A 13,254-nucleotide genomic window follows, 5' to 3' on the forward strand; every position below is an offset into this window, starting at 1 on the left:
CCCAGCCACTCATCCCTGCCTTGTCCCTTGCCATCTCAGGGTCCTGAGCTCAGTGCCAGCAGAAGGTGACCTGCCAAACTGATACCCCATGTAGCTCAAATAGGACCCAGAAGCACACTCTGAACTTGTTTGTTCTCTGCTCAGCTGCTGCCAAAGCAGGGGCTGAAATGCGGGGGCAAGTGAAAATGGGAACAGGGCTCACATGACTAAGCAGAATGAAAACTCTGGGGGATAGGGAGCAGGAAGTCAGACACAGGGTGGGGGCCCGAAAACCCATCATTAGGAATTTGAGTCCTCTGAGCAGGGACTGCAAACTTTCATCAGCATCTTTGGTGGACAAAGAATAGGGGAGAGGGCGCAGCAAAGGAAACATGGTCCTAGGCCTGGTGCTGGGACAAGTGAGCTGCAGGAACCTAAGTTTCTCTCTGAGTTTCGGTTCCCAAGGCTGTGGAAGTGGGTGGGAACACGTGCTTTACTGCTCCCACCATGAGGACTTCTTGAGACACTCTTTGTGGAAGGGCTTTGTCAATCAACGGCCCATCAAATGTGAGGTGTTGTTAGATGATTCAAGATCTTTTTAGGCAATAAATTAATTAGAAATCCAAGTGGTGACAGAAAAATGGAGACAACTCTACTTGAACAACAATAAAACAATAAAAAAAAAAAAAGAAGTCTGGAGGTGGTAAAGCCAGCTAAGCAGCTAGGGGATGGGCTAGGCAGGCACGAAAACGGGGAGCCCCCCAAATTGTGAGGCTAGAGTTAATCAAGTCAACCCTCAATATTAAAAGGCAGGTGGTTTAGGCCAAACTGCATGTAGCAACTCAACAGCAGCCAAAGCAATAGTCATGCTTTTAAAGAGCTTCTTGGCAAAGGCGCACCGGTAGCATGACAGCCAGCAGAGGGGAACGTGGACCGTGCTTCACTGCACTGCCCAGGGGAAGGCGGAGAGACAACCCAGTGTGGAGATGGGACCTCAGGGCTTTGCACCCTTTAGGCCGCACAGCTGGTTCTCTGCCTTGGCTTCGTGTTCACCAAACCCCTTCTGATCCGTTCCTGACTTGCATGGAGATTCTCACCAGGGACAAACGTGCAGATCAGAGAACTTCAAGGCAAGCGCATTTGAATTTTACTGTAATTCTTTATACATCAGTCTGCCATGATTTTGATTGATATAAATCACTTCCCCCTGGATCCAGATAGGGGTCATGATTGAATTTTCGGACCTGTGAGGCTACAGGAGGACTGCAGCTCAAAATGGTGAAATTCCCAAGGATCTGCTAACTTGGATCATTTCTGGGCACCCAGTTGGCACCTCCTGGACTATCTACTCCTTTCCTCTGAATGACAACAGCTTTGAAAGTCTAAAAAGCTGACCTACACCAAGGCCAAGGCTGGAAGAACGAAAAGGGAGAGAAAGGTTTCAGAAAGGCCGTGTTGATAGCATAGATTTGAGTGGGGCGAAGAGGAAAAAGAATCCAGGCATGAAGGAAGTCCCTGAGTTTTAGAAGTAGTGAATTGGGGGGGGGGGTGAAGGAAGAGAGCTCCTGTGGACAATACTGTGAGGAATGTAAGGTTGGTACAATGTTCACAAAGACATGCAGAGGTTGCTTCTCTTCCCTCCCAGAGTTGTCACTAATTAGAGTGGGCTTCCCCTCCTGAGAACAGCCAAAACCTCAGAGCCCCTTTCAACCCCAAGCACCCCAACAACCACTCTAAACAGGCCAGACCAAGTGCACGAGAGGTCCTTTCGGAACTGGTAGGTTCAGTAGTTACTTATCAAATATTCATTGGTTCATTATTGGTAATAATCTTGGGCAAACTAGTTTAGACAAATTCTTGACTCTAAAAAACAAAGTAGTTGACCTCCTCTGATATCTAATCTTCAATAAGGACTACAATAAAGTATGGAAACTTATGTTCCTTTCCCCAGGTGTGCTGTGTCTGACCATATTTCCTGCCTCATCGATGGAGAAGAGAAAATGTTGACGTAAGCCTAAGCTTATCTGGCTAGAAAAGTAGATTTCCAGGTAACCCAGGGGGGCAGGTCTGACCTTGATATAATGTTTCCAAACTGCTGCTTAGTTCCTATAAACTCGCTAGTTATCTTAGAATATATTTTATTGTATGTGCTTATTTCTTTCTACTTGCTCAGCCTTGAAGTTGAACCCACTTTTCTTTTGCCACTTTCCTTATTAAGCTGACTGTTGAACAGGTGAAGACTGAGGGATCCTTTTAGTTGGGGGAACTTGTGTTGTTCTGTCCAGGAGCTGGACCCCACACTGTGCACTGCTGCCAGCGGAAACCGTCACCCCTCCTCCTTCCTCTAGTGACGCTGCAGGACACCGGTGAACCTCCGTGCGATAGCCTCAGATCTTGTGCCCTGGAATTTAAATCTCACAAGGAGATTATTGGAGAATGGAGTGGCTGAGACACTGGACTCTAACTCAGTGGAGATTTTTGTGAAATTTGGGATGTATTTTCCTTTGATTAGTAGCACCTAAAGCCATTCTCACCACGGTAGCTTGAGTGATGTGCCTACTACTGCTCAAGCTTATGAAACTTATTTGCCTTAAAATCTGCCCGTAGGCCAGCATCCTGCGTGGGCCTGCAGACCCTTGGGGATCTACTGAAATGCCCTGAGGAATGCTGGGTGGGAGGGTACAGCTTAATTTCTGGCAAATCGGATTCTGCTCAAGTGGGTTCAGTGACTCAAAGTTTTAAAATCCAAGTCTAGGTTGTGAGGGGGTAACCTTGAGCAGGGCTGCTGTGGGCCAGGGTTCCTGCACTAGTGAACTTGGGAAGAGTAAGCATGGGTCTGGGGAAAGGACTAGAAGGGTGTTTAGGCCCCAAGAAGGCGCTGCCAATGACTGAATGAATGAATGAATGATCCCTGTGACATAAGACACCTTCTTCCTTGCCTAAGAGATTCTCCTTCGTAAAATAAAACTAATCAAAACAAATAAATAGAAGCAGACTTTCACAGGCACCTGAGAGCCCATTGTCAGAAAATGCTGACTGGTATTAAAACTGAATACTGAAGTTGGAAAATCACAGCCCCAGGCACATGAAGGATTTAACATCAGTCAACATTTTACTTCCTGGGATAGGTATAATTAGAAGCTGCCAACCCTCTTTTAAAAGAAAATGGAACAGAAGGAGAAGTGTGCCAGGTTCTTAGCAGCTTGCAAACCCCAAATCGATACAGGAACAGCTTTTATTTCTCGAGTACTTTCTATGCACTGGGCACATACATACTTGCTAATCCTCACAGCAATGCTGCAAGGCAGATGTTGGGGTCTCTGTTTCACTCATGATCAAAAGATGTTCTCGGTGCCACAGAATAAGTGAGTGACTGAGCCAGCGTGGACCCAGGCCAGTCTGACTACAGACCCTCACCTTCATTCTCTCTCAGCCCTTCATTAGAAGAGCTCTTGCCACCCTTGTTGTACTTGAGTCTAATACTTGCCAAAGTTTTAGAATTTTGAAACCCATCTGCCCAGCCACAGCGGTGGTCACACATGTAAGTCAGAGATTAGTTTTCCAATAACAAAATCAATGAAGCAATGCTGCTTGCCTCAGCACTGCAGTTTTGAGGACTCTTAGATGATTGTTGTGTTCTTTTAAGGTATTTCCATGGCCTCTGCTGCCAATGACTGGGGACCCCATCGCTGACTGTGATCCAAGGATCCTCTACTCCCTCAGACCCCAGGCCCCTGTCCATCCAACAAGCCTCTACACATCCACCGGGGCAAGTCAGAACTCCTGGATCAGCTGACACCGCACACAAGTCCCAGGACTGTGCTATGCGGACCATCTCTCTGGACACCTCCCTCCTCTGCAGTGGGCCCTGCTTCTTGCCATTATGGACATGATCATGAGCAAACTAAGGACATCTCTGACTGAGCTATAGCCTCCCAAGGTAGATTTGAGGAAGAAGGTGGTGGATAACCCCAATGCACTTGACTTTTTCTATGTACCTAAGGCCATTCAACCTCAAGAACACAGCGGGGTCTCTAGCTTCAGAATCTCTAGACCCTGTCTATGCCCAGTGTCCAGTGACTGGATGAGGGTTTCTCTTTCCCTGGGGTGGGAACTCCAGGTCATTCCCTACTTCTCCCAATACCATGGCTTGGAGTAAACCCTAAGATCAGACCTCTAACCTCTGCCCTTGATATGTGAAGGGAAACTTTGAAAACTTACAAAACCCTTTATTTCTCCAAAAATTCTAGCTTGCAAAAGGATTTCTTCTCCATGGATCAGCTGAATTAAATCTGAAACTGAGAGTCTAGAAACTGAGTGCTCTAGGCCACTGCTACTCAGCACGGGTGCCTGCCCCGACCTGTTAGTTTACTAGTTTGTGACAGTTGAGTACAGGAATTGGTGGTGTTTAGGAACTTTTACAGAAATTCGACAGAGAAATTGTATGTTGTTGAATTTAATAAAAGCATTGTGCCTTTTACATTTGTCTCTGTTCTTAATTTGATTTTTTCTAGTAACTCATATTTTGGTTGCATTTTACAAAATGACGGATTGGAAAAAGTTAGACAACCCTTAACCAAAAAAAGTTTGAGAAGCATTGTTCTAGGCTATATCTGAACTTCCCTCTTAAGAAATGGTATGCCGCTGTCTAAAAGGATGGGGAAGCCATAGAAAATGAGGAACTAAGTATTTCCCAAATCAAAAATACACTGCTTTACCATTTCAGAAAAAAAGACCTGCATTATGTAGTTATTGCACTAATTGGAAAATAAAAATGTATCTTCCATTTTAAGAAAAAGTAGACTAAATTGTGCATAGTCAACAAGGTATTTCAACCAGATATACCTGCCCATTGGCTTATCTCAGTTGGGTTAGAACTAAATCCTAATGGATATAAGACTCTTGGAGAACAGTGCCTTGTGGGACCAGAACCCAATGCCTGCAAGTCACCCATTGTTAGGTACATTAACTGGGGTTCAGGTTCAAGGCAGTGAAATGGGTCTCTACATTACAATGGCTTAAACAAGATAGAGTTCATTTCTTTTCCACGTCTTAGTCCAAAAGTTGGTCATGCAAGGTCAATGGATGGCTCCTCCATCTTCAACACATGGTTCCCTTTCTGGATACAAAGGAACAAACCCACCTCTCACTCTCTCCAGATACCAGGAGAGTGCATACCCAGTGAATTCCTTTAAGTGAAAGACAAGTCTTTAGCTAAATAGCCAACTGCCCGGTTTAAATTCTATTTTTAGTAATGGTGGAGGAAACAGATAAATAAGCAACCTGCAGTGCCGAGGCCTCAGGCACTGCAAACCTGCAGTTTGAGGGAGTGGGAAGCATCGCATTGGAGACGCATCCCCTACCCCACACTGTAATGAGCCCACCGACTGTGCCATGGGACCTGCAGCTCCCCACAAGTCAGAGGGGCCGGTTTTGCTCAGAGCACTAGAGACCAGAGAGCAGTGATCTGAGGATCAGACCCAAGAAGAGATGAAAACTCTGGAACTTGGGACAAAAACAGCTTACAAAGAAAATGTCGGTAGACCTACAGGAGCAAAAATAATCTAACAATGAAAAAAACTATTCCCCCAAAACCTTCCAATAAATTCACCAATTCAACCATAGCAATTGATACACATAATTTAGGGAATAATAATCAAACTCTGCAGTTGTTATTAATTAAAGATTTAAAGAGGAGCCTCAAAGCCAACATATGACATTTAGCCAAGCATTTTCACATTAAAAATGATAATAACAAGCAACTGACTGCAGGAGAAACCAAAGCAAGATGCTAACATGCTCTGGACACCCATGCTTGAATGTTATCACGGCCAAGTCAAACACGAGACTTCGGCAACAACAAAAAAACTTCCAACTACTACCTTTAACACCAGAAGACCTCAGCCTATAAACACTAGCAGTATCTCCATAAAAAATGATAGAGTCTCACATAGGACTATCACTAAATTTGTGAGCACCGCACCTCAGAACAGACAACTGTTGTGCCCTCCTGTTAGAAGTCATTGCAGTAATGCTCAGGACTCTGGAAATAAGGCATCCAATGTTACAATTCAGAAAAGGTCTCATGAGAAAGAATTACTACCATTAAATACAGTTCTATCTAGTGCCAAAACCAGTTCTTCTCAGGAAGTAAAGAGAAATAAGATGCTATCAAGAAGCATCACATCTGAAATTATAGCCAGGCCTGCTTCACCTTCTAATACCAAACTGATACAAAAGTCAAAAGCCATTGACCAGCACAGACATACTATAGCAAAAGCAACTATATGTAATAGATGGACTCAGTCCAGAGAAATCACAGGGGAGAGCAAAGCTCATCTGAGAGAGTGGAAGGCTGGCAAAGGAAGAACACTGAAAGGGCCTCCTACAACAGCAGTCACCCAGCCTGAACCTAGAGGACAAAATAAAGACCAACTGGGTCCTTTTGGACAACCGTTGCAGGAGATGAGCAAAGGTTAGGGTTAAAAAAGACATTTCTGAATGCCCACACTTGATTAACGAGGGACGCCCCACAGAACTGATACCGGGCACACTTAGTGACCAGATTAAAAATACTCCAGCCCTGGCCGGGTGGCTAAGTTGGTCAGAGTGTCATCCTGTGCACCCAAAGGTTGCTGGTTTGGTTCCTGGTCAGGGCACACACCTAGGTTAAGGGTCTGATCCCCATTTGGGGCACATACAAGAGGCAACCAAACAATGTCTCTCTCTCTCTGCATCTCTGTCTCTCTCTCTTCCCCACCCCTGAGTCCCTCCCTCCCCTCCCTTTTTCCTTTCCTCTCTCTCTAGAATCAATAAGCATATCCTTGGGTGAATATTTAAAAATACATATATATTCTACATGCCAAAAAGAATTGTTAAATATTGGATATACCTTCTATATATTGAACCACTTACAAGTCCTATTGAAAATGTTTGCTTGATCTATGATAGGCCATTCTTGGCAGGGGCTCAGCCTACTGAAGAGATGAGGCATGCAATTATAAATATTCTAACAATAAAGAGTCAAGAAAAAGTTAAATTTGGAGACAATTTTGAGGAGGCTTGTGCAACCAAGGTACAAATCCAAGAAGTCAATATTAAAGAGTCAGGAAAACTGAAAATGGAAAATAAACATCATAGAAATGTGGTATTTCAAGATTGTGAAAAGAGCAAGATAACAAAACAAAAGGTCCAACCAATGCTATTGAAACAGCCAATACCAAAACTAAGGAGAATTGTTAATTAAACGTAGTGTGTCCACTACACCATACTTGCGAAGTGTAAAACAAGATGGCAGTTGGACAAAATGAGTCTACGCTGAAAGAGCTGATGTTTCTAACACCATTTAGACGGTCTCCGTGTCTTCAAGACAAGATGTCTAAACGGCCAGATGTGTTAAAAGACCATTGTCCTGGTGCGTCTTCACTGGAATAGGTAACAGAGTTGGGACATGAAATGTGCAGCTTTAAGTGCTGTCCTCATGCAGCTCTGCACCAGACGCGCTTGGGGACCAAAACAACAGAAGAGAAAGGAAGGAATGGGGCATTCTGCGTGTTTGTTCTGGCGTTGCGCGGGGGGCAGGGGTTGGCCAAGTGCCTAAGAATTCATGGCGGTGGCCCTTTCACCGAAACTGCCGTGGCAGCCGGTGCTGTGCTGGAGGTGCGGTGCACCACGTCCCACGCCGTCTGGCTCTGCAGACTGGGAGTTTGTCTGAGACAGGCGGATGCTGCCAACTAGTTACTGTGTTCCTTGAATACAGTTAATAAATGTCATTCTAGTCCCAGGGGTATCTCTAAAACAATTATTGCTTAAACTTGCTTTATAATATAAAAACCTCACTGTTAAATCCCGAAACATGATAGTTATACACTGCAAACGGTTCTCTCGTTTCGACACATGTTAAGACCCACCAACAAAACTGTTTATACCTTCAAACTGATACTTAAAAGGCAAGTGTTCTCTATCAACTCTGTGGTTTCAAGTAAGTAATTGGTCATTGTAAGAGATCAGACAATTTAAAGACTGTGTGTAATAGGAATACGGTTGAAAATCACATACATAGTCTTTACGTTCCTATATTCTGTTTGTATAATAGTACCTATCTTCCATTTACTATCTTCTCATGTTCTGGAGAGTAAGGTTTTTATTCTTTTTAAACCCTGTACCTTATCTCTATACAATAAATAAAAATATCTACATAAAAAAATAAGCAATCTGCCGCACTACAGAATCTTACCAGGCTGAAAATTTTTATAAACTTTGAGCTTTTCTGAACTTGTAAACACATAGTCACTCATCATTTTACACTGAAAAGCCCAAATAACAACCATTCTTCCCAAGAGCTTGCCAAGTGAAACACAAATTTGTATTGCACTTGTAATTTTCCAGTTTTTCTTGAAAATTTCCCTACAAATATTTTGATAGTATTACGGTCATAAAATAAGTAGCTAAGTTGATTCATTAAAAAAATAAAACCTATGATTAAGCAAAACTGATTCAAAAATACATATAAAACTTGAACAAGTGTTAGCCAATAAAGAAATTGAATGTCAAATAAAAAACAACAACGTCTTCCTACAAAGAAAACTCTATCCGAGATGCTTCATTGGGAAGTTCTACCAAATATTCAAGTATGGAATAATGCCAGTCCTACGTAAAGCACTCCGGAGAGTAATCTACAGACAGATGATGTAGGGAACGGCAGGAGCGGCATCCAAGGCAGGAGCAGCGTGTGCGGAAGGCGGGGCTGGGCAGTCAGGCGGGAGCAAACCTTTTAAAGCCACGATGAGGACACAGAAGAATTTTATTTTGTCCTATAAACAATTAGCTTCCAGTTAGAAGGTCAGACCAGACCTGTGTTTGCCTGCAACAAGGGACTGTGCTACTAAGTGATCCTGAGATACCACTTGATATGATGCAGGAAAATGTATCTATGGAGTAAGACTTAACACAAACATCAACTGAAAGCATTTTGCTAATATCCTAGGAACAAAAAGTTCCAACAACCTCTACCAGTGCCTTTAAAAGGTACGGTAAATGCAAGTCTCTAGAAGGACTTGTGTAAGCCTGAACCTGGGATGGCAGAAATACTGGGCACAGCTGGGCCTATAATATTTTTATGGCAACAATAGCTACTATTTATGGAGTGCTCTGTGTCAGATACGTTGCTAAGCACTTGACCTAAATTATCTCAACTAATCTTCATAACAATCCTTTGAAGGACGTGCTATAATCTGTCTGCACTTTACTGATGAGAAGCCTGAAAGTGATCAAAAAGCTTGCCCAAGGTCACCCTACAAATAAGTGGCAGAGGCAGAACTTGAACTTGTGTCTCTCTGGCTATAACACCCATGCTGTAAAACACGATACTGTCCTGCCCATGGCAGATGTCACTAAGTGATCACTGCACTAGCCTAGATTTGGCCTCCCAACTTCCTTGAGGATCGTTCCCTAGGAAGCCAACACACACAGATCAGAGTTGGCACACGCGACAGGACTGATGTGCGCACTTGGCCTGCAACCTACCATCACCTTAGAGGCAGCCTCAGGTCCTAATTTAGCTGTGTAAGTCTGAGCAACATCAAAAGCTGATCTGCCACCATAGATTGTACTTTAAACTTGTTTACTTAGAGTTTTTCCATGAGAAGACCTCCCTCGACTGCTTTTCCAGGCGGATCCACACCGGTTAATGTGTTGGTGTGGAAGAACAAAAGAAGGAACCCAGGTTATCCGCAGCTGTCAATATGAGTTTGCTGCCCCTAGAGAATGCCGTTGGTGAGAAAACTGCAGAGCTAATTCCAGAAGGAGACGACGGCTTTATGTCACATGCTCCACATATGTGGGTGGCTTGAATTAATGTTGAAGCTACAAGTATTGTTGAGCACTCAGAGTTCATTTGGATTTTGGAGAAGACTAATATATTCCTAGATATCTCCTATAACATATTAAAGGCACCTCGGCATTCCATACGAAGTGCTGAGAAGTCAAATATCCATGTTAATTCTATAGAGCTCTTCCAGGAAGACAGCCCCCACCAGGGAGGCAGCTGTTTCCCCCTTTTTCTCTAAACCGCACAACAGTCACAATTTGTCACCAGGTATTTACAACGCACAAACGGTGTGGTAGCTTGTGGTTCAGGAGTGAAGAATGGTAAGTCCAGGGCTGGGAGGAGGGGAGAGATCTGACTGGACTGCGCAGGGGTCTGATGCCTTGTGAACAGAGGAAGCAACAGGAACGTCCATCCAGTTCCAAGGCCAGTCCTGGGGAGGCAGCTGGGCGCATGGCTGTTTGTGCCCGTGGAGCAGGTGGGTAGGTGGAGGGGCATGTCAAAGCCCAGCAGCCTATGGCTACCAGGCAGGCAGAAATTGATACTAGAAGACGTGACAACATAGGCTAGAGACTCACCTGGGGCTGAGAAGTAAGGGCCTGGGCCTGGTCCAGGGAAGAATGATGACAGGAGTTAAGTGAGGTTCCAGACTAGTCTCTCACAGTCGTTCTCCCTGAAGTAGGAAATGACTAGGGAGAATCCAGTGACGGTTAGTTCAGCCCTACACATGTGACTGGGACAGTCTGTGGGAGGAGGTGGGGGAGACAAGGAGAAGCCTAAGCTATTTAGGGATGACCTGAGCATTCAGACTCCAAGACATGGGGTTCTAGGAAGGGTTGGCAGTGACTCAGACCTTGGATGGCATGGGAGCTCTGTTCTCACAGAATGTGGGGCAACCTCATCTCTTCTAGGATTTTTGCAGCACCCAGAAAAATCTCTATGTGGTGACAAGGAAGGGAATTAACATGTGGTGTAAACCTGCACTGGCTGCTTAGATATCCTGTTTCATTTAATTCTCAAAATACCTCAGAAACATCAAGGCCTGCCCGAAATCACAGCTGCTGGGTGCTGTGGCCAAGATCCGAATTCATGTCCAATTCTACAGCCGTGGCTCTCTCTGCCCCATCAAGCTGCTTTTGAGAGGACCTGGCCACGTATCACCAGGAAAGAGAAAGACAAGAGACCCTGAAGACCGGGCACAGGGGTCTGATTCTCTTATCTTAGCAGTTTAAAACCCATCAACATCTTCTAGGGAGGTTTAAAACATGCACATGCACACACACACATCAGGATCATCCCCAGAGATTTTGGCTTAATTGCTCTGTGAGGGGGTCTGGGCGTGGCGTTTTTCTTTACAAGTTCTTCCGGTGATTCTAAGGTGCAGCGAGGGCTGAGAACCTGTGGCCTGGTCCTTTGAGGTAGTCTAAAGCACTCTGGGCTGCTGGCCCATGGGCAAACTGAAAACCCAGGGCCTTCCTTGCCCATTTCTAACTAACTTTCACTTTGTCTTTTGCTCTCTGGCTTTCTGTTTCTGTGCTGCCTTGCGTGGAAACACCTGTTCCTGCTCGGGCTGTGGAGCCCAGCCCTTGCTCTCAGCTCCAGACAAGTAAGAGCCCTAGGAACCAGACACTAGCCAGGGTGCTGTGTGCTAGAGGCCAGTGGGGCTGGGGCTCTGGGAATCTCACAGAGGGGCGTGGAGGAGCGCAAGGGGGAGTGAATTAAATCCAGGGAGAGCATGCCAGAAAGTCATCATCACAACAGAGGACCCAGGCAGGAGAAGTCAAGGAAGAGATCTAGAGAACAGCACAGAGAGGAGAAGGACTATGGCCAAGGTCAGGCCCCTTTTTCTACCCCACCCGCAGACAAAAGATTTACCTGGAAGGACAATGCAGGTGAATAAGAGACCTTGAAGCACAGTGTTGGTGAAGATTAGCCAGTGAGACTGTGGAGAGATCTTGTCTCTCAGTGTGTTGGTTCACGTTGCCTAAGACAGTAATCCTGCTGAATTGCTCGTGAGAGTTACCTAGATCAGCTCTATCCAGACCTCACTGAGAACTTAGAAAACAAATATACACCCACTCTGCTTGTTTTATCACAAGAACTGGTATTCCGCCAGCAGCTGTGGGCTGGCCAAGACCAGCTCTGCCACTGGAGGGCTCAGGTCAGCGAGGCTCTTCCCACGGCCAGAATTCAAATCGCTCCTCTGAGTTCACAGCTTCTTGCTGACTCCTGTCCTCTGTGGTTCAGCTGCCTTTCATCCCCAGCCTTCTTTGAGTTAAATGGACCCTTCTTCCAGGGAGAAGCAAGGCTATGAAACCACAGAAGCCTTTGAGGAGCATCTAGTCCAGCTCTTTCTAGACTTGCCTATCATCAGAGTCTTACAAACAGAGATTCCTGTACCTCAGGAGGAACTTACTGAAAAAGAATCTCTAGGGGTTGTCCCCTACCGATCTGACGTATTCCTCATCCAAACTGACACCTGCCTCAGTGAGCCCGATCAGAGGAGAACCTCGTATATGGAATTCACAACAGCCTTCCGTGTGATCTGATCCGGGTGAACTTCCAGTACATAGGAAGAATCATAGTTATGATCGATATTCTGGGAGCCAACAGTCATTTGCCTTTTTACCTCCTAAATGACTTTTATATTAACTTTACAGTAGAAAAGTGATTCAAAATACTTAACTACCTACCCACCTGTTGTGTCCATCTCTAAGACAGCACCTTATCACTAGGCAGGGAGAGTAAAGGGAGGAATGCTGGATTTTGAAACAGAAGATCCACATTTTGAGCCCATACTTTCTCCATTATTAGCTAGATAACCCTGGGCCAATTATGTTACCCTTCTGAATTTCAAACTTATCATAATCATCATAGAAATAACATCTGGGAGGCTATTATCATCTGCCAGGGACAATGTTAAGCCCTGTACTGACATCATTGGCTTTAATGTTCCCAAAATATTGTTCTGCAGCAGAGAAGACCAGGTCTCAGGAAGTGCTCAGAGTGATGCCTACTTCCCAGGGTTATTGTAAAATTATGAGGATAAAGATACGAAGTTGTGCTATGTATATGTTTGTCTTTCCAACACTGTAAGCTACTATAGTAGAAACCGTGTCTTCTTTATCCTGCAGCTTCATCAGCCAACATTGTACCCAGCATATGAGTAGACACAAAAAAACACTGGTTGAATGAAAATGAATGAGGGGTTAAAAACAAGTTAATGTTGCAATAAGGCCCTATATAAATTAAGGCTCTATTGATCAATATATTCCACCAGTCTGACAAAGGCCCCAGAAATACCTGTGCTCTCCGTCCACTGTGGGCATCACGTATGATCATGTGGCTTACTGAGGGTTCTACTTACATGAGGTCTCAACAGGCCTCCCTGCAGAAGCAGTAACCAGACCTCTGGGGGATGGGCTCGGCCCCGTGAGTCGGGCCCGCTC

General features: G+C 44.9%; 1 pseudogene; it reads left to right on the forward strand.

The window, feature by feature from the left end:
- The first annotated feature begins 371 nt into the window (after positions 1 to 371).
- LOC119049524 (cytoskeleton-associated protein 2-like) lies at positions 372 to 7,716 on the forward strand (annotated as a pseudogene).
- Positions 7,717 to 13,254: the final 5,538 nt, after the last annotated feature.

This window comes from Artibeus jamaicensis, unplaced genomic scaffold (assembly GCF_021234435.1).
Source record: "Artibeus jamaicensis isolate MK-2021 breed Jamaican fruit bat unplaced genomic scaffold, CSHL_Jam_final contig_327, whole genome shotgun sequence".
In the NCBI taxonomy this organism is placed as follows: Eukaryota; Metazoa; Chordata; class Mammalia; order Chiroptera; family Phyllostomidae; genus Artibeus; species Artibeus jamaicensis.